The following is a 24,862-nucleotide window of genomic DNA, read 5'->3' on the forward strand; positions in this document are numbered from 1 at the left end:
ATTTTCCTAGTAACTGAAACAATTTTAGATTCTCAGTTTCAAACCTTCTAAAAATAAATAATTTTCCATAATGAAACAAAAGGACTCAAAATTCTTGCAAGACAGGAAATACGAAGATTAAAACAGAGTGATTTCTTTTTAAAGAAAATGCCAAATAACTGTAGTAAAAATCCTAAAAATGCTGACATCATTTCACAATACTGTAAACTATGTACCTCATGCAGTTCTGGAAACTCTGTTATCTGAGGTAACACTGAATTGCAGTAATGCCTAGCGTGGTATGAATAATCTATTTTTTGTTGTTTGGAAACAACTGTTTTAAAAAAAAATGTTTATGCTAGAATACAGGCTGTTAATCACTCATGACATTTTACTATGAATATTTTAGTGAATACTTTTAAAATTGTCAATTCAGAAAAATCAAGATTTGTAAACACTACATATCAGGCCTGTTAACGGTGTTGGAATACATTATCACAAAGGGCTAACCTTAACTGTGTAATTTCATTTTTAATTAAAGATAAGCTTTTTGCATACAAATTCATACTAAAGTTATTAGTTTAATAGCTCAACTATTAATTCTTATGTTTTATTTTAGGATCTTCACACGATTTATTTTCTGCCGCTTTTCCCACTTCACTGAGAAGCTTCTCCCATTAAGTGCATTGTAACCTTTCCATCTACTTGAGCACATCCTAGCAACACAGCAGCTAGAAAAGCAAAGAAAAAAATACAGCAGCAGATGAGCAGCAGACATTAAGGAAGCTCCAATCTGTGTAGCTCTATAGTCCCCAGATCTTTGTATTTGAATTCTCTATCATGTTTTAAAATACTGAAATATATGTACACTTGTAGGATAAAGAAGGAGAACAGAGATTAAGACAGGGTCTCTTAAGTCACAGCCTGAAAAAAGTATCATTTACCTTAAACATTATGACACTATTGAAAGCTGCATCTAAAAAAAATAAAAATACTAGATTCAACTGTATTTTAACTTTTATTTTAAAGTTCAGATTGTTGCCAAATTCTCACTTAGTCTTCCACCCAGAGGTGGACTCACACTAACGTACAGTTACATGACCTGATGGACCATTAGGACACATCCACTTTTAATCCTGGGATTCTGTACAGTGTCTGCTTGGGTTTCTGAGAGTAAAACTAAGCAATGCAACTTAAGTTTGGAAGTATTTTTTTTAATTATCCTCGAAGAAGTGCTAATTTAAGTCAGGTTTCTTCATGGTTTCTATATTTTAACCTCAGTTAAGATCTCTGAAAAAAAGAAAACCATTCTTTGTGCAGGAAAATATAGCCCCTTCCTTCATTACCATCTTTGGCCTTTCTTGTGTTCTCTAAATTTATCTCTGTACCTATGTCACATCCTAACATAGCATGTACTTTTTTTTTTTCAGGCACTGCCTGGATATTTTCTGGTCACCATGAATGCCCCAATGCCAGAGTCACAGCATTGCCTACAAAGTTTGTGACATCTCTTGTGTCCTGTTGAACCAGCCTGAAAGAATCTCTTGAGTAAAACAGATAAAGAATATTAGGGGTGAGAGGGCGGAAGGTTTGGTAAGCTTTTGATCATGTCTGATGAAGTGAAATCAATGAGATTCGGAGGTATATATCCAAGGTCAAACAGGATTAAGAAATGGCTCAGAAACGGTCTCATTTCAGGAACAGGACAAGCTGATATCCACTGAGAATTATCAAACATGTACAGCATCTGTTGACCCAAAGGACACTTTGTAGGCCTACAAAAGCAAGAAGCACTTCTTATGTCTGGTAAAGACAGTCAGGAAAGAAAAGAGAGACAGGAAGAGAGACACAGAAGGAACATGAAAGTCAGGGAGGTCCTGTGATCTATTACTGATTGTATTTTCAATCTTCCACTGGTAGCCAGAAGGGAGAAACTATCTTATATTCACAGAAATCTTGTGGTTTCAAGATTACATCTCTTTCACACACACACACAGTGAAATGTGTGCTGTTCACAGTAAAAAGATTCAATAAACTTAATTGCAGGAGAAACCTTTGGCATCTGTCCCTCCCTTGCAGGCATAAAGTTCATTAAGAAGAATCTCTGTTAGACTTGTCTTGAACGGAAAGCTGAACCATACACATTGAACACATTACCGCTTCCTGTTTATCTGAAATCCACAAGTCTACATACTATACCAGAACTCATGTGTAATATAGCACAGGTCAGAAATGAAAGACATTGCACTTCTTGAGATAAAAATGAGATTCCTAAAAAACACTTTTTAAAATATTCAAAGAACTAAGAATGAGTATTTCATAAAAAAAAAACAAAACCAAACAAACAAAACCCCCCCCAAAAAACAAATGGCACCCATATATTAGAAAAAAGTCTGTGGTCTGCTGCTAGACTCATTTTTTATTTTAATCTTCAACTGATAAGCACCTCTGACTAGTTTCCTTTCCTATGCATCCTCAGTCAGATTCTTGCATTATCATATGCAGCACCATGGCACAGCAAGAGATAAAAGGCCCCAAGAACGTCTTGGGCCAGGCTTCAAATGAGGAAAAGAAAACTATCTATTGCCAATAACACAGACATTTGAGAGACTGTACAAGGAAAGAGAGAAAGGAACCCTTATAGTAAAAAATGAAATTAAAATCTGGAAATAAAAGAGTCAGCTTTCTATCAGAAGGAGCAACGAAGGAAAGGGTTGGGATTACTGCTCACAGGACACAAATACAACCCAAAGTCTGAACAGCTCATATACCTGCCTGCAGCAAAAAGCTGAACATCAGTTACTTGTCCAACCTTCCATCCCCAAACAATATCTGTGTTGCTGGGACTGAATTTCTCATTTTGTTCTGCAAATCATATTTCAGAAAGTAGACTAAAGTATGAGAATATTAGTAAAGCTAAATTGTTATGTTAAAGTTTGATCTGACCTGCTTGCAGAAGCACATGCAATACAGGCAGATGAGAAGGAGTTAGTGTACACCAATAGTGCTCCTTCTGATCACAAAAAGGAACAAGAGATACTAAATAAAAAGGAGAAAGAGATACTAAATAAAAAAAATCCTCTAAGGACAGCAGTTAAGGACATACTAAGTTGCCCAAGGAGGCTGTAGAATCTCCACCCTTGGAGATTTTTAAAACTGTATGGGACAAAGCCCTGAACAATCTCCTCTGACTCTAAAGTTTGCCTTGGTTTGAACAGAAGGTTGGACTGGATGACTTCCAGGCCCACCAGAAGACCTCAAAACCTAAATTATTTTATTATTCTACTAACTGCATAAAAAACCTAGATTATTTTATTATTCTACTAACTGCATAAATTGAAGAGTCTTTAAAGATCAAATTATATATATTTGCCATACAGAGTAGTTGCAGTAAGTAAAAGCATGTATGTAAGTTTCACCTAAGCTTCCACTGAAGCATCATTAGTTTAGGGAGGGGGGAAGTTATTAAGAAAACTATGTAAACCTCACTGTCTTCCAAACTTCAGGAGGACTTAAGTCACAGTTGAAAGTTATATGCACTCATGTAAAAAAATTCTTCAGTTGGAGCTTAAAAAATTTGTTTAATATTAGTAAACTTAAGCATTTGCTTTATTCTGTCAGATTTGTAAAAACAGTTTATAGTAACCTCTACTGTTTCATTACCTCTCCCTCCCTCCATGTTTCTTTATAAAACAAAGATATGCACAAGCTGGTGTTAATGTATTAACTGAGAAAAAATCAGATGGAATCTAGTAGTTGTCCTGTAATTAAAGCAGCATCAGCTACAGGGAGTACTCTCAACCATTGGGAAACTTTCAACTAAAAAAAAAGAAAATAGCATTTGTGTTAAAGAGTGCCTTATCTTGGCTTTTGTTACTATTTCTATCTAGTGACATACTGGTAACAGAAGATGTTTGATTGTACCAATTTAAAAGTATATAACTGACTTCACCAATGTTTAAAATGGTTTAAATCGCTCCTCTTACTGATCCAGAAAAAGAATATTTCACAAGTTTCCAAGAAATAAATTTTGTGTGGTGAAGTGTTTCCAAGCTCAGGAAAGCTTTCTTACTACTGGCCCAAGTATTCAAGAAGAAGATCTGATATGTAGTTTTCTTTCCCGGTTTGTACACTCAACTGTATAATATTTTTAAATAAAACTCTTGAACTACAAGCACTTCTAAAAGCCAGCTTTGAAGACAGAAAAGGGGCAGTCATGGATCTCTGGCAAGCAAAGCTTTGAGATCATTTGGGCATACTAAGATCACTCGGGCACAAACAAACTGAAACACGGGAGGTTCTCTCTGAACATCAGGAACTGCTTTTTCACTGTGAGGGTGACCGAGCACTGGCCCAGGTTGCCCAGGGAGGCTGTGGAGTCTCCATCCTTGGAGATACCCAAGAGCCGTCTGGACACGGTCCTGGGCAGCCAGCTCTAGGTGGCCCTGCCTGAGCCTGGACCAGATGACCTCCAGAGGTCCCTTCCAACCTCAACCCTTCTGTGATTCTGTAACCATGCATTTTGTTAGAAGAGTCAGAACATTTGAAAATAAATATTGCTAACTGAAAAGCTATTATAATGGTGCATATAAATACTTTATTCTGATAAAAGAATCCTATATGGTAACAGCAAGGTATATTAACTTCATTGTCAAAGAGATGGAGCTTTTTTCAGTAGTTTCAATATCAAGAAGCAACAGTAACAAAATACTTCTCTTAAAGATGTCCACTTTATACTAGCAACAGTATATTTAAAAATGCACAATAGTGAGAAAAGGCGCAGCAACATTTTTCAAAGGAGGAATAATAAACCTAGCTTGATTAAGAGAACTGGAAAAAAAGAACAGCTGAAAGCAGCAGTGAAATTCATAGGTTGTAGTTCCACAAAAATATGTTTCTGCAGCAGCTCACTGACCTCTATTCCCCCTCATTTCTACTTACTACTGCCTTCCCTGCTCGTTATCACTTATGCACCAACTCTTTTTTCTGCTTGCACATGTTTGAGTGGATATATAGGTAAGCAGATGAGGTAAATTAAAAAAGAATTAAAATTGCCTATCAAAACTTGTGTTCCTCTTTAATTGGATCAATTCCCATTGATTAAACAACTGTGCTGTTAATTTAACTGAGGTATTCAAGCACCTACAATGAGGTGGCATAAATCCATGTCTTAATATTTGTGGTTGCTGCCTTCTATGTTTCACAGTTGGTCAGGATATTAGTGTATGCATAAGCAGCAAGGAACAAAAATATGGCACTTAAATATATTCCCAAGATCTTTCATCATTGCTTCTCTCGCAGGTGGTTGAAAGCTCAGAAAGCTTTCAAAAGACACAGGGAAAAAAAAAATAACAAAGACTGGTTTAATGTTTCTTTTCCTTTCTTTCCTTACCTCCCCTCCCCTTTTAACATCATGTTAAAAAAAAAAAAGTTATAAAATGTTTATTTATGGCATCTTTGGTTGTATTCATGATTACCGCAGGAACCGACTCAAATTTGTAATAATGCGTGTAGCATAAAAGTGATACTCCAAAGTCATCACCAAAAGTTCTTGTGAAAAGACTCTATGTGTCAGTAACTGAGCAACTAAGGATCCTCTGTTTTCCTTACATTCTGTCCTTTTTTAGCATATTGAAAAAACACGTTGCAAGAGAGCTAAAAAAGGAACATATGAAGAAAGAGGTCCATTTAATTTAACCAATTTACATATGAGGAAATCAGAGATTGTAAAGTGAGAAAAAAAGTTGGGCAAAACCTAACATTTTATATGAACACTACAGTTATCCTAGAAACCATACACTTACTACATTTGGGCAAGCTTTCACAGAACTAGAGTGGCTGTGATCCCTAAATAAGTTACAGCTACTTCTGTTTAAAACTCTGTTTAGCTGTAAATGAATTTATAAAAAACATCAGTTTATTATCACTAAATAAAAGCTTTGGGAGATATTTTTAACATAAACAATCTCATGCTTTTCCACAAAAGAAACTAGCAGAGTTCCCCTTCTACAGCCTTCCATTTTCCAATCCATTAAAAATGTCTCTGATTTCTAGAGGGACTTTGTCATTTAAAAATACTTACATTTACATTCTTGAATAAGAAACTCTTTTCACACTCTCTTTGCTGATGTTTAAGAAACTATACATTACTGAAATATGCTTCTCTTTTCCAGATGATTTCTCCTGTCAAGTTTCCTAAATTTAACTAGATGATATGCCAGTCCTGTTAGAATAAGGACATTTTTCACAATCAAAGTTTTGCAAGGAATAATGTAAATTTGAAAAATTGTACTTCGTTATTATTATAATTCCTCTGATTCATCCCAATTAAAAGTTTCCTTTCTTCAGTCAGTCTGTTTGTCTTACAGCAAACAGCTGTAAGAGTGTGTCAAACCTTTTTTCGCCTTTATTTTTCACCTCTGTCAGCAGTTCTTTTATTAGTAAGGACAGCAAGGTAGAAACATAAACAGCTGCTATGTAAACAATGTTGACAATAGCTATGTTGCTGACTTCAGACCACTTAGAATACTTTCAAACTTGACAATGTTTAAATGATTACTCTTCACACTTTTAAATATGTATCATTAAAAACCACATTATTTTAGAAACACACACACAAGTCAGCCAAAGCAAAACTCAAAAGACTTGTTTTAAACAAACCTTGAACTGGGCAGACACTGATTTCATGGAGCAACCCTGCCAGCAGCACCTGCTGAGACTGAGACACTCTGAGCAGAACAGACCAGCTAATGGCTGGCTCAGTGGTTGACAGGAGAGCAGCAGATGTTGTTTATCTTGACTTCTGCAAGGCTTTTGACACTGTCTCCCATAAAATCCTCAGAGACAAACTGATGAAGTCCAGACTAGAAAAATGGACAGTGACATCGGCTGAAATCTGGCTGAACTGCTGGGCTCAAGGGGTTGTGATCAGCATGATGTCCAGCTGGAAGAAAGTCACTGCTGGTGTACCCCAGGGATCAATACTGGGGCTAGTACCATTTAACCACTTCATTAATGACCTGGATGATGGGACCAAGTACATCAGCAAGTTGCTGATGACACAAACTGGGAGAAGTGGTTGATACACCAGCTGGTTGCACTGGCATTCAGAGGGACCTTGAAAAGCTGAGTAATAAGCCAACAAGAATCTCATGAAGTTCAACAAAAGGAAATAGGAAGTCTTGCACCTGGCGAGGAATAACCCCAGGCACCAGTACAGGATGGGGTATGACCAGCTGGAAAGTAGCTCTGCAGAAAAGCACCTGGGGGTCCTGGTGGACTCCAAGTAGACCATGAGCCAGCAGTGCACCCTTGCAGCAAGGAGGGCCAGTAGCTTCTTGGGCTGCATTAGGAAAAATGTTGCCAGCAGGTCAAGGGAGGTGATCCTTCCCCTCTGCTCAGCGCTGGTGAGACACATCTGGAGCGCTGTGTGCACTCGTGGGCTCCCCAGTACAAGTAAAATATAAGCATCCTAGAGTGAGTCCAGTGAAGTACTGCAAAGATGATTAAGGGGTTGGAGCATTTGACATACGTGGTGAGACTGAAAGAGCTGGGACTCTAGCCTGGAGAAGAGAAGGCTCAGGGAGATCTTATCAATGTGTAAAAATACCTGATGGTGGCAGGGGTAAACAACACTTCTCGGTGGTGCCCCACGACAGGGCAAGAGGCAATGGGCACAAATTAAAAAAAAGATGAAATTCCATCTGAACAAAAGAAAGCACTTTTCTACTGTAAGGGTGGTCAAGCCCTTGAATCAGTTGTCCAAACAGCAAGCTGCTCTAGTTGACCCTGCTTTAAGCAGGGAGGCTGTTGGACTAGACAATGTCCAGACACCCTTTCAACCCCTGGTATTCCATGGTTCCTCTTCGAGGAAGAGACAAAAGGAGAACTACTACATCTGAATAACATGGACTACGGACTTAATATCAGTTGTTTTTTCTGCACAGACCAAGCCTTCAATAAGTTAAAACAGTTCCCTTGCACACCAGTTGCCTATATCTGACTGCACTCTGTGGAGGCAAGTTGTTTATTAGACTTAGGAAAAGCCTTATTGTGCAGATACAAGAAAACAAGTTCTTTTTCTCTCCCATACATTTCCTGATGCCCAAGCCTCTAGGTCTAACCAAGTATGAGAACTACCTGACATCGAGATTAAGACAATATATTTGTTTTCACCAAACAAATCACTCTACTGTCTATTACAATGTCTATTTGTATCAGCAAACATCCATCACGTTAACGAATTTCTTTTGCCTCCCCTCCAGTCCGTACTCAAATAGTAAAGCTAGTTTAACCAAAACAGGCTAATGGGAAATCATCCTCCTTCTTTTGTAACGCCTGTTCTCTCACATCAACATATTGACAGGTTTGTTTTACAACTGTAGGAAAAATGAGAGGAACCAAGAGAACGTCACAGAGAAAAGCTAGAATATCTCACTTATGAGGAGCAGGCACCTGTGCACTGACCCAATTAGACATTCAAACACTTGTCACTTTGGAGCTGGCTCATTGTCACTCATCCAAGTAGCCCCAGGGGAACTATTGTATGGTGGCATTCCCTGACAGGAGAATTGGAGCTATGGAGGCAATGAGGACACAGCGATAGGGTGCCAGGATCCTGGTGAGCGAGAGCAGCCAGCAGCAAAGCCAAAGAACCTCAGAGCTTCCTTAACTTGGTTACCATCCAAAAAGCCTTTCAGAGTCTTCAATGGTTATCTTTTTTTTCAGAGCAGTCTAGTTTAAAAACCTTACAGTAACAGTCCTCTTTAACCAAAGCTACATTTAACCCTTGAGTGACTAACGCAAGAACCATTTCAGAAGAGATTCCTGAAAGATTTAAAAAAACCAAACCAAACCAAAACCAAAAAACAAACAAACAAAAAATGAACCAAGAAAAACCTTCTTTGCCTGGAAAGGCTGCACTAAATACTACTTTCAGTAACATATAGTTCAGAAGTCAAAATGTTTCAGTGCCCATCTCTTCCCTTCTCTGTTTTAAACATATTATTGATGCTTTCAGATGCTTTGTCTGCTTGAACATATAAATAACAGATAAAAAACTATGCAGCTACCCACACCTACGCACTACAAAAGATAGAAAAGATCTGTTCTAGTAGACTGTATACAGTACTGTATTCAAGACCCCCAAATCAAATTTTTCATTCAAAAAAAATCAGATATTAAAACACAGATGACTATTCAGCAGCTAGTACTGACTTCAAGTAAAGCTATCTCTGTTCTTATGCTGAAAGATTTATGCAGTTCAAATACAAGAGCAGGGAGGGGTTGGAGGAGCATTGAAAAAAGAAAAATCAAAGCTTACTTCAAACTTCCAAAACAGACATTTTAACCTTAGGGCCTAAACCATGAGAGTGAAGAATTCAGAATGTCCCCATCACCAAATCTGTGATCTATGCTAGAAGAAAAAACTTCTATTTTTTTGGTACAAAAATATCTTGAGTTCCTTCTAAGCCCATTTTTTCAGACTCCCTTTTTTACTAGTTTATTTGTCCCCCTGTTCTCTCCAGCAGAGAACATTAGAGATAATTAAACCTACCTTCAATTATGTGAAGCTATGAAATACTTTTAGCTGCTTTTCTAGTTAATATATTTGATATGAGCCCTTCAGTTAAAAGCTGAGCTGACATTTTAAAGATTATATTAATCACAAACTGTTAACTCAAACAAACATGGAAATGCAAGTAAATGCAGAACACATTATATGACTACCCTGATAGTACTTAACAGAAACTGAACAGAAAGATAGAAACTTAATGCCAGTAGCTTTTTTTTTCCCCAGTTAGCATGGGAAATTAAAATTTAGAGGGAAAAAAATTATCTTACCTTTGTACAAATAGCTTCAGAGCAAGATGGTCTATTTCTTTACTTTTCCTTCCTTCTTATCCCCTGTATGACAGGTCTTTATGTTACCGCCTTGCCTGAAAAAATATTATACAACCTGAAATATTTATAAAGGCCAATAATTACATTCACTGTTAAACTACAACAAATACATTAGATATATCTTGATATAGCTGCAATACTAAATTCAGTTAAGTGAAGTGGAATGGTATTTTAATAGGAACTAATTTATATACATTGGGCTGAAGAAAAAAATAAGAAGCATTAGGAACAAAAGAAGCTCCCCAGGTTTCGAAATCACGTTTTGCATTTAGCTCTCCAAAACAATATAGCTGGTCACATCAGATCAGACCAGACTACCCATGTAGTTATCCAGGTTTGCTGTATCATCAGTGAAAAACACTCGCAAAGCTTGAACAAGCCAATAGGAAAGCCTAACCACATCCTTCTAACATTCAGTAACCTAACTTAAGGCCCACCGGGTACCTCTATCTCCTCAGGACCAAGCACTTCAGTGCTCTTTGGGATACAGATGCCCAAGCTTCTGAAAAAGACATCTGCTGTAAGAGGTCACAGCAGCTGACAGCAAGCCTCTACTGCAGGAAAAGCCTTTGGCCACAGCACTTGCCCAGACAGAGAGAGATCTGGACTTACAGTCAACTTGTAAACTGTCTGATCTCCCACTTTCTAGAAGAATATCTTAAATTCTAGTTGAGGGATGGAACAGACAACCCCCTCTCACCATCTCCCCCCCCGCCCCGCCCTGAGTTGAAAGCACAATACAAGGAAAGAGGAAACGGCAGGAGACGTTTTGTTTTGAATTCAACTGCTACCTTCTTCATTTATTCACAAGAATTATGCACCCAGTTCCTCTCTTCTCTCAGTCATTGTTACTTGAAACCCCTATTTTAAACATATTTGAGGTTTTGTTGAGAAGGAGGTTGCTTATTTTTCCACAATAATGCACGTGTGGAGTTGAACTTTCAAGCAAGCAAGGTTCACATAGGATCATTTTTGAAAGTGAGCTTCAAAAAAATTCTTACTGAGGATTTCCCTTACGGTCTTTTAATTTTACAGTACATGTTGCTCATCTCCAAACTCAGCTGTGCTTGCCACAATATGTAGTCTTTATTTCAGTGAACTGGTGATGAAGTGAAGCTAATAGTAAGAGATTAGCATCACTGCAGCACCTGTTATTTTATAAAATGTATACTTTTAAGTACAGTATATCTGTAGATAAGTTCATCGTTTACTCGTAACTGCAGATTAGCACTATTTTGTAAGGTAAAACAGGAGAGACTGCAAAATGTCAACTTATGACAATGATACAGTAAGATCAGTTTAATTTCCCATCAAATTGATATTGCAATTGTACAACTTCTTTCAGTGTACTTTTAAAAGCTTTTTTATTATTAAATTGGTCTGACAATTGGCAAAACCCTAACTGTTGCCCAGAACTCTTTTGTAGCTGCTTCTTCCAGTAATAAGAGCACTCCTCATAAATTGCTCTTTATCATGCTCTTTCAAATCAACTTGTTGCTCTTACGTAATAAAGCACTGGAAAGAATATGTTATCTTTGTAACTTTGGGAGTTTGGCATATATAATTTATTTCACTTCATTGCATTCATCTTTATTCAGGCACTCAAATCCCTTCTTACCCCCCTCCCTCTACATTCAGCTGGAACAAACCAGCAGATCCTGCAAACCAATAGGACCTTGATGAGCCAAAGTCAACACAGAACTTGCATTCAGAACTGCTACATGCACGCAACTCCTAATTCACCAAAACACTCGAGTACGACAATGATAACGCATATTCTATTATATAAAGGTGATGGCGACATCTACCCTGCCATTCACACTGGCTCCATCTGCCAATTCACTCTCTCCAAGAGAAAACCAGCGCACACTTCAGGGCATGCTCCAGCCCAAGGGACCCTTCTAAAGGGGAGTATGGTAAGACTGGGTAAGTTTTGATTGTCCACTCTAGACAGTCCTGCAATTCTCCCATGCAAGGCACTGCATCCTCAGTTGCACACCCCACCTGCCTCCACGCCACACTCCGGAGCACACGCCACAGACTCGCAGTATTAGGCTGCAAAATCATCACTTTGATGGGCTGCAGTACAGCTTTCACTATTTCGGATTCTCTGAAATCAGAACACTACCTAGCAGCCTATTAGGGCTGCAGGAACATCCCAGCGCTCAGATGAAATTCAGATTAAGTTGGGGGAGTATGACCAGTCTATTTTACAAGAGACTAGTTTTCTAGAACTTTAAAATGTAGAGGCAGACCAGCCCTTGCCAATTAGCCTACCTTGATGACAGGAATTTGTCCCTATCTTGCTGTTATTACCAGTAAAGAACAGCTGTAGCCTCAAGGGTTATGTCTAAAAGTTAGGCATGATCTTAAACCCAGAGATGGCTCGTGTAAGACCTCACATACAGCAGAAAACCATAGGTCTCTGGACACTGTGGGTAAGCTTTCCCAGACTTCTAACACTCATTAAAAGAAGGGAAAAAACCCTCACCACTTGGTTCTTCTTACTCTTTTGAAATAAACATGGTAATAATATATATGGTTTGGGACATACTATAATGAATTACAATTTTCAGTATTTTATTGGGAGAAAAGAAACCATACTACAGTCAAACTGTTCTCAATTACTGGGTAAGAAATGGTCAGAATATCAATCTCTTTGGATGCCTGGACTACACACACGCTGCTCCAAAAATAAATATTTGCTACAGTTCTTCTTGACATCTGCAGCTTTAACCTATTTGCAGTCCATGATCAGATTCTTTTGCTGTGACATTACTTATTTTCTCTGGTAGTCTTTTAGGAAGGAGCTTAACAAAAGCTCAAAACTCCAAGGAAATAATACCCATTGTAAATACCCATACACTGTAAATTGTGCACAGAAGAGCACCTGAACATTCAAAAATCAACTCAGCTGGAGTGAAGAAGTAAAGAAGCAATCTCTGGGTTTTTTTAAGTTCACATTCTTATTCACAATGCTAAGTGCATGAAGAGGATACTTTGAATGGCTTGGTGGCATGATCTTACAGAAGTTATCAGGTAAAGTCCCATATATTTCATTCTAGCCAGGAAACCCTCGTGTCTAAAAATGTGAATTAATAACCAGATCTCTAGTTTCTGAAGTGAGAGGAGCATTTGTACCCTTACAGAAAAACCATGAGTGAGACAGCGTGAATTTAAAAAAGAGAGAGAGGAGAAGAGAGAAAAATCAAGGAGGAGAGTGAAAAAGATGGTTTTAAAAAGTCTACAGATTAGATAAAATATGGTTTAAAAATCTCTTAGACGTATTTGGGGTCGTGTAACTTCTGATTTTGTGTGTATGAGTTTGGCTGCTAGCACATTGTGGAAATGTAAAGCATGCTTTTTACTTTCTGCACCTGACATTATGCTTCCTCTGTACTTATTAATTTAAAAATTTGTGAAAGAACTAAAATTTACATAGTATTGTTGCTTTACAAACTTTTCTACTAATAGTGTTGATAGGCTTCAGGCAAGTAAAATTTAGAATGGAAAATACATAGATTGTAATACATAACTCTGCAAAAAGTTCAAATGTAAAAAATGCAAAATACAAAATATGGCCAAATGTTTTTATACAAAATGTATTCAAAATACTCATTAAAAGGTTAAAACACTTCAATGTTCTTAATGTAACCTTAGAAAGCAACAGAATGAGACAATATGCAGCTTTCTCATAAAATTAATAATGTATCTATCTATCTACACACATATATAATTCAGTTTCCTTTTACTTTACAATACCACAGAAAGTTATTTAATACAAAACATTTTCAGGGGACCTGGAAAAATATTTGCTTTGTGACATATAGAATTTGTTTAGTGTATTTAAGCAGTTTCATGCAATCCAGTACTACAGGGCTCTATTATTCACCCTCATGTCATTTCTTCTTTCAGAATGGAAGAGTGATGAGAAGACCTCAGAAAAGGAGAAACTGCCTTGTTGGTTGATGAGGGCAGTGATCCATCTTTCTGTCATATCTATGTTATTTCTGGTAGTGCTCAACCCCAGATGATTCTGCCAAAGTAATAATGGAAAAGAATATCCTGGAAATACACCAAAAATAACTGTCTAGTTTTCATTTCTCATACACACATCCTCACGAAGACATTTCCTAAGGCAAGTAAGTCCAGCCTAGATTATATTAACATCCATAAGAAAAATGTGTTAATTTTACACATATTATAATAATCAAAACAGAATATAAATTTCATTTGATCTTTAACATGTTGCAAAGTCATGCCCTTCCTCCATGGATACAAAATATAACTGCCTTCATTTCAATTCCTAGACTGTTAACCAAAGTCAAATATTTTAGTAAGTTACACAGAATAGGTTTATTCTCCTCTGAAGAGGTATAAACTCCATTTCCTCATGTTACTTCTTTCCAATAAATCAAACTAACTAACACTGAGGTACACAAATCTCAACTATGTAAGTGATTGAGAAGAATCAGAATAGAAAAGGGAAATCGGCCATTACCTTGTGCATGTAGCTATACAGTCCTCTTAGTCCTCTTCCCTTTTTGGTTTTTTTTTTTTTTTTTTTTCCTTTCTTTTTGTTAGCGAGAGGTAAGAATTTGTACCATGCTCCCCTTCATGTTGCAATCTTGACAAAACTCTGCTGTTAAGCCCTGCTGTTGCCGGACTGTGTGCAGAAGCACGTACAAGAGGAGCCGTTTCCAGCAGCCCGTCGCTTTGTCCTCAGCCCTCCCAAGCTTCTGTATGATCAGCACAGGCTTTGTGGCCATACAATAGGGGTTAAACATTTCCCTGTATTTATTTAAAAGCAGAGTTAAATCTGCTTAGCTGCATGAACCTTTTAGTAAAATGATGGCCACTGTAGTAGGGTATTTTTCCATTTGTTTGTTTAAGAGTAATTGGCTTCTATCAACGAAAAGATTAAAAAAAAAAAATAAAATATGTAGTTCTTTTTCATTACACGCAGTGCATAAACAATGCAGCCAGCAAAATCAATGAAGATTTTCATCCAGATCTTACCATAGCCACAATTTCCCCCAAAGCAGCTACCTGTGACTTGCCTCTCAACTTAGAGCTCTAGTTTCATTTCTCCTTTATGTTCATTCTAGTTCATAACTTGCCAATGGGGCAACCCTCTGGGCTCCATCAACAGTGTCTGAGAGGCAGATAGTTGCAAAAGCAGCTATTTGTGCTGAGTGGTGAAATTCCAGTACAAGAAAGAAAATTTAAACATACTGAGAAATAAATGAAAACATTTTAGAAGAGTTGAATGTGCTGTCCACAGTAATAAAGCCATCGATTTCACACAGCACACCAATCTCTGGAACACCTTGGCTTTCCAAGGAACTACCATGAAGCAACACCGGTGCAGGTGCAGAACAGTGGCTTTTTTCAACTCCTGAAGAAAGAAACCCTATTCAAAACTTTTCATTTCTGTTCTTCCACAAATCCAGACTTTTTTTTTTTTTTTGGTAACTACAGTTAAAACTTTTCTAACTTTAGGGGGTTTGCAGCTTTTTATAGGTAGCAGTCTAAGAATCCTGTCAGCATTTATTAGTACCAGCATTAGTGCAGAACAGTAACTTCATCTGCTCCTTTGAAACCTATTCTGTTCTCAAGGCTTATTAGAACAATGCTTTTCTTCACAAAAGCACAATCTGTACTGAAGAATTGCCAGTCAGGTTCAGTAATGACTGCATCCACCTGACCTCTTAAACTTGCCGAAACAGAACCAGAGTATCTTAACTGAGCTCCCACTTCACATACGTACCACGCTTCTAGAGCCGCAAAGGACTTAGCTGAGAAGGCTAAAAATCTCATAAAAATAGAAGTTACAATTACAGGTGATTTATTTTTGATGTGAAGGTTTACCACCAAATAATGTAGTGTTGATTAGGCAAAACCTCTGCCATTCAAAGTTATTGCTCTTTAATTGCACATTTACAACTATATTCTAATGACAACAGCTGACATGAAACTGTAAATAAGAAGCTACTTAACATGCCACAAACATGGCACAATATTAAACTATTACTTGTATTTAGTAACATTTAATTCTTGTAAAAGCTCAATTCCTCAAATCGCTATTTTCATGGTTTTGATCATTCCTTCCAAAATGAAGTCCCAGATGAAAAAGGCAATTTTGCCAATACAGCAGCTTAACCATTCACTCTCCTCTGCCTTTGACAGCATACGATATCAAGAAATTAGCCCAAATGTAACTGATTGAACAGGTTTTTTGTGTTTAACTGGGTTTAAGCAGAAATCATTCTCTGACTTTTAGAGCTGAATGATGGAGGGGCAGGGCTTATTTTGTCATCTGATTGACCAAGCCTAATCAGAATTATTTCTGCACACTGCTTCACTACAGCTGTAGATCCATTAAACATTAAATGCTCTGGAGGCCGTCCCCCTTCAGCTTCCCACTGTGACTCCCACTTTTCAGCCGGTAGCTACTCAGCGGGCTACTCAAAACATTCAAGAAATGGAGGTGCTATATTTAATGGACAGCTCAAAACCCATAGCAAAATCTGTCACTTGACTGTCAGGACGGCAGCTATCATAATAAACCAGAGTCTTTGTGATGGAGACTTAAAAAGAAGCCTTTGAACTGGTTCTCTTACCTCCCAATACATTTTTATTAGAAGGTTTGCAGTCATAGCAGCTATTTTTTCTTCAACAGAAATAATCATATCTGCCTCTGAAAGTGTTCACTGAGATATGCACATTTTTTTGTAATCATAATATTACCCATGGCATCTAGTTTTACATCTTATTACCATTCTAGCCTCAGGAAGCCTTTAAACTAATATAACCATTAGGAATGTCTTACTGCACAATTTACATATTAACGAAACTACTTTTTAACCTATTGAACTGTTTAAGCTCAAAAGAACTGTGATGTGCACATGTAGCACACGATTCCTTACTTTGAGATCTGCTCATTAGAACAGATGAAAAACAGATTCTGAAAAATATCTAGCAATGGTCTGATGATGCTGATTATTCATCCATCTCTTTTTCACGCATTTTTGGCTTTCCTTTCCAAATGTCCTCAACTCTTTCCAGACATATGATAATACTCAGGAAAAGCCACAAATCATTTATGCTTTCTAAGGACAAAGTCATACTCCTATCAAAATTTAGCTAGTTTAATACTCAGCTGAGATCTTCAAGCAGCTCAACAGCTAACCTCATTGTAGAGTTTAACCCCAGATGCTGGCCTCAGACTATGGTAGGTCAGACTGGGCAAACAGGTATGGGATCTGTAGCTCTAGAAAGACAGCGTAGTTCACAAGTACTCAGGAACGGGGCACAGGAAGACATAAACCCGAGACAAAAGATGCTTGTGCAGTTGGGTCAGCATGGTGAAGAAGATAGAAGGCTCACTATCATAGTACTATAATAAAGTGGGCTGGTTGTTTCACCTGTTATTTTGGGCACTGAATGTTTTAAAAACTTCTGCATGCCTAACAATTACAACTGAAGTTACATAAATACTATTCTTTTTAGAGTAAAGACTTATGTATTGAAAGGTATGATCGGGTATATCATTACATCCATAAGTTCTTCTGGCATGTCCACTTGACTAGGACAGTATTTCATTTTGATGATCACATAAGGACCAAGAGCACGTGTGCTAACTAGGCAGCTGGAGGATTTTTTATTATTACTACTACTACTGTTTCTTTGTTTGAAAAGTGAGAGGGAAAATACTTCCATTTACTATATATAGCAATTCAGGGAATGCATAGCCTTGATTTAGCTTTGTTCCTTGCACGTGTTTTGATAAAGTCATCTATCATTATTTTTCATATTTTTGCATAGGCAAACTGAATTTTCTTTTTCATTTTCCAGCTTCAATTTCCTTAACTTCACCAGTAAAGTTTTCTGGGATCGTAAATTTGCATGCAAAAATAAGATCCATAGAGTTTCCAGTTTCTTTATGAAAAATGCCTTTAGGATTAAGGAGTCTGAAAAGACTGTAAAGTGCAGGTGACATTCAAAAACATAGCTTCACAGATGTATCAAGATATAGATGATTACTATCCACCATCACCTGTGTATCCCCCTCCCAAAAAGTCATTCCAAATATTTTGGTTGGGAGGTAGCTAGTAAGTTAAGTGCTGTTATGAAGTGAAAATTGTGAAGATCAGGATCCTCTGAGGATTTTAAAATTTATCTCTTTACTTTAAAACATCATCGTAAACACTTCTACTGGTTTTAGCTGTTACCATTGAAATTTCATGGATTTACTTGAATTAAACACATTGCTGTTGCTTCCTCAGTAATAACTTATCCCTTCCCCCCCCTACAAACATACATAAGGATGTTCTATACCAGAATATAGCCAGTTATTCCTTACTACAGTCACCAATAGTTTATGGTAGGCAAAGCAGGTTAAGTAATTTTAAACTAGACCTGAATAACCTATTATTTTTGTTCCAAAATCATTATAGCATTTATATCCTGATTATCATTCCTAGACTTCTCTGCCTCCTTTCTACATTTTCTTGATGTTCATTGTACCAGCCAAAGCTGGCTATCCGCCAGCTATAGAAAATCACTTATCAAACACTTTGGGGATGCAGACTCACACTGGTTCGATTTCTCTGAATCTCTTACAGGGAGAGACTTTGTTCCCATACTTAAAGCGTATAAGCTGTTTATCACACAGAGAAGTTGTCAAGGAGAGTGAGGTTTCCCAGAAGTGACTCCAGCATGGCAGACTGAGAAGAGTCCCCTTCAAATAACTCAAGGTTCATTCACTTTATTATTTGACCAGCTATAGCACATACAGCTTAGTATTGCCATAGATTCAAGTACATGGGCTTTCTTTCTGCTTTCATGTTACTTTTTGATGAGGATGTCACATAATATGATTCACAGCATTAACTTTAATTATACTAAGATTTTCTCTAGTACTATTCTCCATCCTTTTTCATAAAGGAACAAATGCTTTGCCCTTCCTCTTTGTGCACGAGTGTCCTTGACTACTGGATACCTAAAGCAGTTTAAGCACATGGGGCAGAGACGCAGACTTAAGTGTAGGCAAATGTACACTTCCTTACCCCAGGAGGAGGGGATTTATCAGCAGCTAGAAAACCAATTGCAGCTTCAGGGACAAAACAGATTTGCTGATGCTGCACTGCCTGTAAACAACTAGGGAAAAAGTTACTGAAACAAAAACCCTCCTAAGCACATCTAGTGCATTGCCTAAATGAATTTACATGAACTACACAAAAAAAAAAAAAAAAAAAAAAGATTGAACAAATCAAGCCTGAGGGAGAAAGGGAAGAGGATAATAGAAAGAAATGACAGCTACAAAGGGAGGTTAGAATCTTGACTCTGGTAAAAAACCAAAACCAACCAAACAAGAAAACAAAACCAAAAAGCCAACCATCCAAACAACCAAACAAAAAACCCTAAAACCATAGAATCGGGATTCTGGCATATGTAGTTTTCAAACCATGCTCAAAGCGGAAGGAAAAAAAACCAAAAAACAACAGTAAAATACAGTGATTCTTCTTTGGTTGCAGAAATCTTTTGGGGATTCTTCAGCTGCCCAAGAATTTTCTTTTTCTTGGTAAGGCACCTGTTTGAACTTCTGCCTGTGATATATGCACTATACCTGAGGCTGCACTACTCAAAGAGGATCTGGCTGGAACAGGGCCTCATTCCACTCCTGATGTTCCTCTGTCCAACATCATCTGCCATTACACCTAGAAGCACTCAAATTCATCTCGGTCTTAAATTTTACTTGAAGGCTCTCTAGCTGTCTACTATTCTTTCTCTGTAACAGTTTGAAAGAATTTAGCAGCTCTCTGCTTGAATTGTGCCAGCATCTTGACTGACAACTTGAAACTAAGTTTACTCACCTGAAGCCCCTAAAGGGCTGTTTGCACTAGGTACACACAGAGCATGCCTAGGACACAAAAGGACCAGGCTCCCCATAGCACTAGCACAGCTGTGATTTTCTTGACAGGCAGAGAAGCTGCTGTATGGCAGCACTTTCTCCTTTACACAGAGCAGGACTGGCTGTGGCTCACCCAGTCTTCAGCATTTTAACCTCAGAGGCACAGCTTCTGTAGAGAGACAGAGACGATACTCTCTTCCCCTTGCAGTTCACATCTGAGGAACATATTCAAGTAAAAAAAGGCTCTGTTTTCCATCCCTTTGCACTTCCAGTCCAAAGATCCTAAAACATGATGAATAAAGATTTTCCTCGAAGATAAAAGATGTGGGCTTGAATCTACTTTGAAAAGGGATGGTTTTTATCTCAAGTCTCTCCTCCAGCAAGTATTACAATGTCGTGGCTGTTTGTCGGAAAAGGCACAAATCTGTAATAATTCTCCCAATAAGTTTCAAACTTCAGAGCTTCACTCAAAAAACCAGCACCCAGCAGTAAAGCAGAGTCTGAACAGAAAAACAGATGGAAACACCTCCTGATTCCGTCTCAGTCTTCCTATGGCCCAGATCTTCATAGCTACACGCTGCTGGCCCCAGAGTAGGACCCTCAAGGCACCACCTACATTAACAACTGGTGCGGTACAAAGTGGGAAAGGGGGGTTTTATAAACTGAGCAGCTATACTTGATACCTGTGTGCACACATGCACACCCAGACTTGGCAGAGTTGCTGTGATGTAGAAAGGCCTCATTTTGCTGTTTTGATGTATTTGCCCATTTTTAAAGGGAAAAGTTGCACATTGTACATAAATGTGTTTCTGGGCATCATTTTCCCCAAACTGTCACTTCAAACCTGGTTTCTATTTCTGAGGCTTAACCATGAACAACTATGCTAATCACACACGAAAATGCCTTCAGATTTAAGTTCTTAAAACATTGCAAGTATTCCACTATGGCAGAGCCCTTTCATACTGCATGATTAAGACTCTAAGGTCTCAATTTTAAAAAGTCTTTTTGTCAATCATCCAGTAAGCAAATTAATTATGAGGAATACTGATCTGGAAGAAATTTCAACTGTTGACCTGGAGATGAAAAAAAAAAAAATCAAAAGCTTTAAACCATTTGCTCCTGCAGTCTAGTCAGAACTGCATTTGATTTTAAATACATTTGAATAATTTGGTATTACTTATGGAAAGAGGACATTTGATATTTCTCTTTGTAATTACACTCCCGATTTCAAAGTACTGTCTCTCAATGTGCCATTCAGATCTGCCCAAAGACTACGTTATTAATATTTTGTAAATTGTCAAATGACTTAGTTTAGCAACTATAGCCACTGAAAGAGCGTTAAGCTGTAGCCACACAAGCATGATGGTTTCTTCTCCTCTGCAACAACAGAAAATAGAACTATTTGTATTTTCTTTAAAGACAGTAAAACTATATAGCAAAAGCACTGAATTGAACAGTAAAATCACACACACAAAATAGTTTCAGCAAGAAAATACAGCATGTACATACTAGCAGTGGAGAAAAAAAAAGTAGTAGGATGTATAAGGCATACAAAAAGACTGAAAAGGAAGATATGATTCCTGTAGAGATAAAGTCATTATTAAAATATTTAATATGGAATTTTTATTAAAATAATTAACATCAGATTCATTATAGCCAAATTCCCACACATCTAAACTCACAGCAGGCTCAGTTTCTGATTTGCATGCACTGCATGATTTTGTGTTCTTTACAGAAAGAGATGAAATATTCACACACATAAAAAAATGGGCTTTATTGCTGCTTAAAAACCCCAGAGAAGTTGTGCCCTTTATAGTTTTTTTCCTTACTTCACACATTTGTCAAATGACTTCCTACAGGCTTTAAAAACCAACAAAACAAAGCAGCCTAGAAGTCTCTGTAAGAACCTACCTGACCTTTGCAGAAGCCTGTTTTGCTGGTATCAAACAGCCTGATGAGCAGCAGATGCACCTCTCTTCTTTCCTAGCAGCCTGAGAAGGTGTTTGGAATCATTTCTGCACCTAAGAGGCTGGAGTTGCCAACAGTCCAGTTCAGATATTTACTATTTGCCTTCTGTACAACAAATCTGGTCTGGATCAGCCTCAGCTAGAACAACTGCAGAGACAGAGCTGGAGCAGCTGGAAAAATGGCACAGCCGTAACTCTGTGACACCAACAGGTACAGCTTGTTGGATTAACTCCTGAGGCCAGGTACTCCCTCTGCAGTAACACAGTCTCCTCCTTTCATTAGAAGCGTATGACACGAGTCCAAAGGTATTATTGTGGGGGACTGAAATTATTTTACTTTTCAATTGAAGGAGAAGGAATATAATTTACATAAAATTTCTATATTTAACTATAATCCATTTTAAGCACTTTTTGTTTACCAAATCGTATGCCATATATAGAATTGTAAAACAGCTACCTGTTTTACAAACTCAGTGGAGATCTCCATCCCTAGCACAGGTTTTACTTGTACAAGAGCCTGCAGCACTGGATTCCAAATGGCTACTGCCAGGAAATCAATGTGTCTCCAACAGATGGCTGAGGTAACAGAAATGTGCTGTGTTCCCCTCCAAAAGTGCAGATAACACATGCACATAACAAATGCAGCCTCAAGGCACAAAGTTCGATGAGTTTACAACGTATATAGTAATCAAATGTGATCTTAGAAAGTGAGAGGTTTGCCTTTGAGGTACTTCTACGGACATGACTAAAATCGATGTTTCATTCAGTATACTAGTATCAGCCACTATTTTGACACCCAAAGAAAATCATGGTATAGAAGGGATCTGTGAATACCCCATTATAGATTTAACATCCACTTATCACATGGTCTCCTAATTTACTTTTCCATCTGTACAGAACACCTCTCCATATTAATAAAACCCACAGTTCCAATGAGTCACACTTGCCCTTCTTCCCAACAACCTTCACATCTTTCTCTAACTTCATTATTTACTGGAAAAGTCAGTCTTGGAAAGTTAATCAAAGCTATTTATTTCAGTTATACTATTATGGTCTGTGGATATCAATATATATTAATTCATCTTTCCTGAAAGCATACCCTGATAGACAGAGATGTTACCTCATTATCAGAGCGGGAATATTTTGGTTCAGGAGGTGTGATGGGTGAAATGCCAAGTTATGACAATCCCAAGTCTAAGTGGAACTCTGCAAAACATATTTGGAAACTACCTTAGCAAATACAGCCTATTAAAAGTAACAAATTAGCCTCAAAAAACTGAAAACGTTTCTTTTTCATCTTAAATAAGACACTATCCAAGTAGGCCAGCTTTTGACTTGGTACTCCCCTGTACTGGGCACTGGTGAGGCCGCACCTCAAGTCCTGTGTTCAGTTTTGGGCCCCTCACTACAGGAAAGACATTGAGGTGCTGGAGCGTGTCCAGAGAAGGGCAATGAAGCTGGTGAGAGGCCTGGAGCACAAGTCTGATGAGGAGCAGCTGAGGGAGCTGGGGTTGTTTAGTCTGGAGAAGAGGAGGCTGAGGGGAGACCTGATTGCTCTCTACAACTACCTGAAAGGAGGGTGTAGTGAGGTGGGTGCTGGTCTCTTCTGTCAGGTGGCTGGAGATAGGACAAGAGGAAATGGCCTCAAGTTGCTGCAGGGGAGGTTTAGGTTGGATACTAGGAAAAATTTCTTTACTGAAAGGGTTGCCAGGTATTGGAACAGGCTGCCCAGGGAAGTGGTGGAGTCACCATCCCTGGAGGTGTTCAAAGAACATGTAGACAAAGCACTTCAGGACATGGTTTTGTGGGCATGGTGGTGCTGGATTGATGGTTGGACTTGATGATCTTGGAGGTCTTTTCCAACCTAAACGATTCTATGATTCTAAATAAGCTTTTAGTAATTCTTTTCTACAAATACAGAAATAAAGATCTGTTTTCAGTTTGCTAAGTTTTAGGGCTTTTTGCTTGAAAATATACTTAAACCTAAAACTAACCAGTTTAAATATTAATTATTTTAGCTACTATTTAATTTTTCTTTGAAGAACAGTAAAGTTTATTACTAAGAGCATAAAAGCAATAAATACCTGAAGGATGATTATGTAAAAGTAAAGACTGGGGACTTGAAGACATACTATAGTAACTCAGTAAATAAAATCAAAAGTATATTTCATTCCAGTGTTGCTGTGGAACTGTTTTCCAAGCGCATATCAGACTTTTTTTTTTTTTCTGCCATTGCCACAGTGTTGTAGTCTGTCTAGGATAATCCATCAGCACAGGCAGTGTCAGTATGCAGGCACAGTTTTTCCTCACCAGAAAAATAATAATATTTGGGCAAGGACCACAAGTAGCAAACAACTTTAAAAACATACTTTTACTCTCAAAATGCTACAAATGGCAAGACATGAAGCATATACTATTGACAAAGCCAAATCCAATATGGGAACTGGCATTCAAACAGTTTAAAGGAAGAAAAAAAAAAAAAAAAAAGAACATAAGAAAAAAAATAGCCACTGCAGGTTCCTTAAAAGTATTTATAGGCATATATCTATTGAGGTTAACACCAAGTGCTACAACTCACTTTGAAGTACTGAGATAGCTTTTAAAACACACAGCAAGTTAAAGCTGTCGCGTTATTAATGTTTAATGTTATTTTGACTTTAAACACAAGACGTCTATTTTATCAAAATAAGAAAATGCATTAAAGAACATCTGAACTTTTTTGAGATAGAGATTCAAGTTCAAAGCATGCAGTGCAAAACTTTCAGCTTCCAGCTCCTGAGGACATTTGAAAAATTGTGCCTTCATGACAGTTACAACACTACCAACTCAATGAAGATATCTGCATTAAAAAAAAATGCGTAAGTCAAAATCAAAACATATTTTGTAAAAACAATCTTGAGATAATAATGACAGCTTTCAATAATTTAAGAATGTCATTCTGGTTTTATGTTTAAAGTGAAGGAGAACTAATACACTGAAACCTCATGCTGAGGGCAGTTCTGTTAAAACAGCTCACACTATTCGGCCAGCCTTACAGAGGCCTGACCTCCTCAATGTAACCAGATAAACGATTCTGAACTTGTATTAACTTAGGTGA

At 37.7% G+C, this 24,862-nt stretch overlaps 1 protein-coding gene across 3 annotated transcripts in view; it reads right to left on the bottom strand.

Annotated features, from left to right (window-relative positions):
- NRCAM (neuronal cell adhesion molecule) overlaps nucleotides 1-24,862 on the bottom strand; it is a 165,616-nt gene that overhangs the window by 99,696 nt on the left and 41,058 nt on the right. For 2 of the 3 annotated variants that reach the window (XM_075059063.1, XM_075059062.1), the window contains exon 2: nucleotides 9,823-9,917. The gene's annotated coding sequence lies outside the window, so the exon portion shown is untranslated. Of the gene's footprint in view, nucleotides 1-9,822; nucleotides 9,918-21,709; nucleotides 21,918-24,862 lie in introns of those variants that run through there. The other variant, XM_075059061.1, reaches the window with a different exon arrangement.

Source organism: Buteo buteo, chromosome 28 (assembly GCF_964188355.1).
Source record: "Buteo buteo chromosome 28, bButBut1.hap1.1, whole genome shotgun sequence".
Lineage (NCBI taxonomy): Eukaryota > Metazoa > Chordata > Aves > Accipitriformes > Accipitridae > Buteo > Buteo buteo.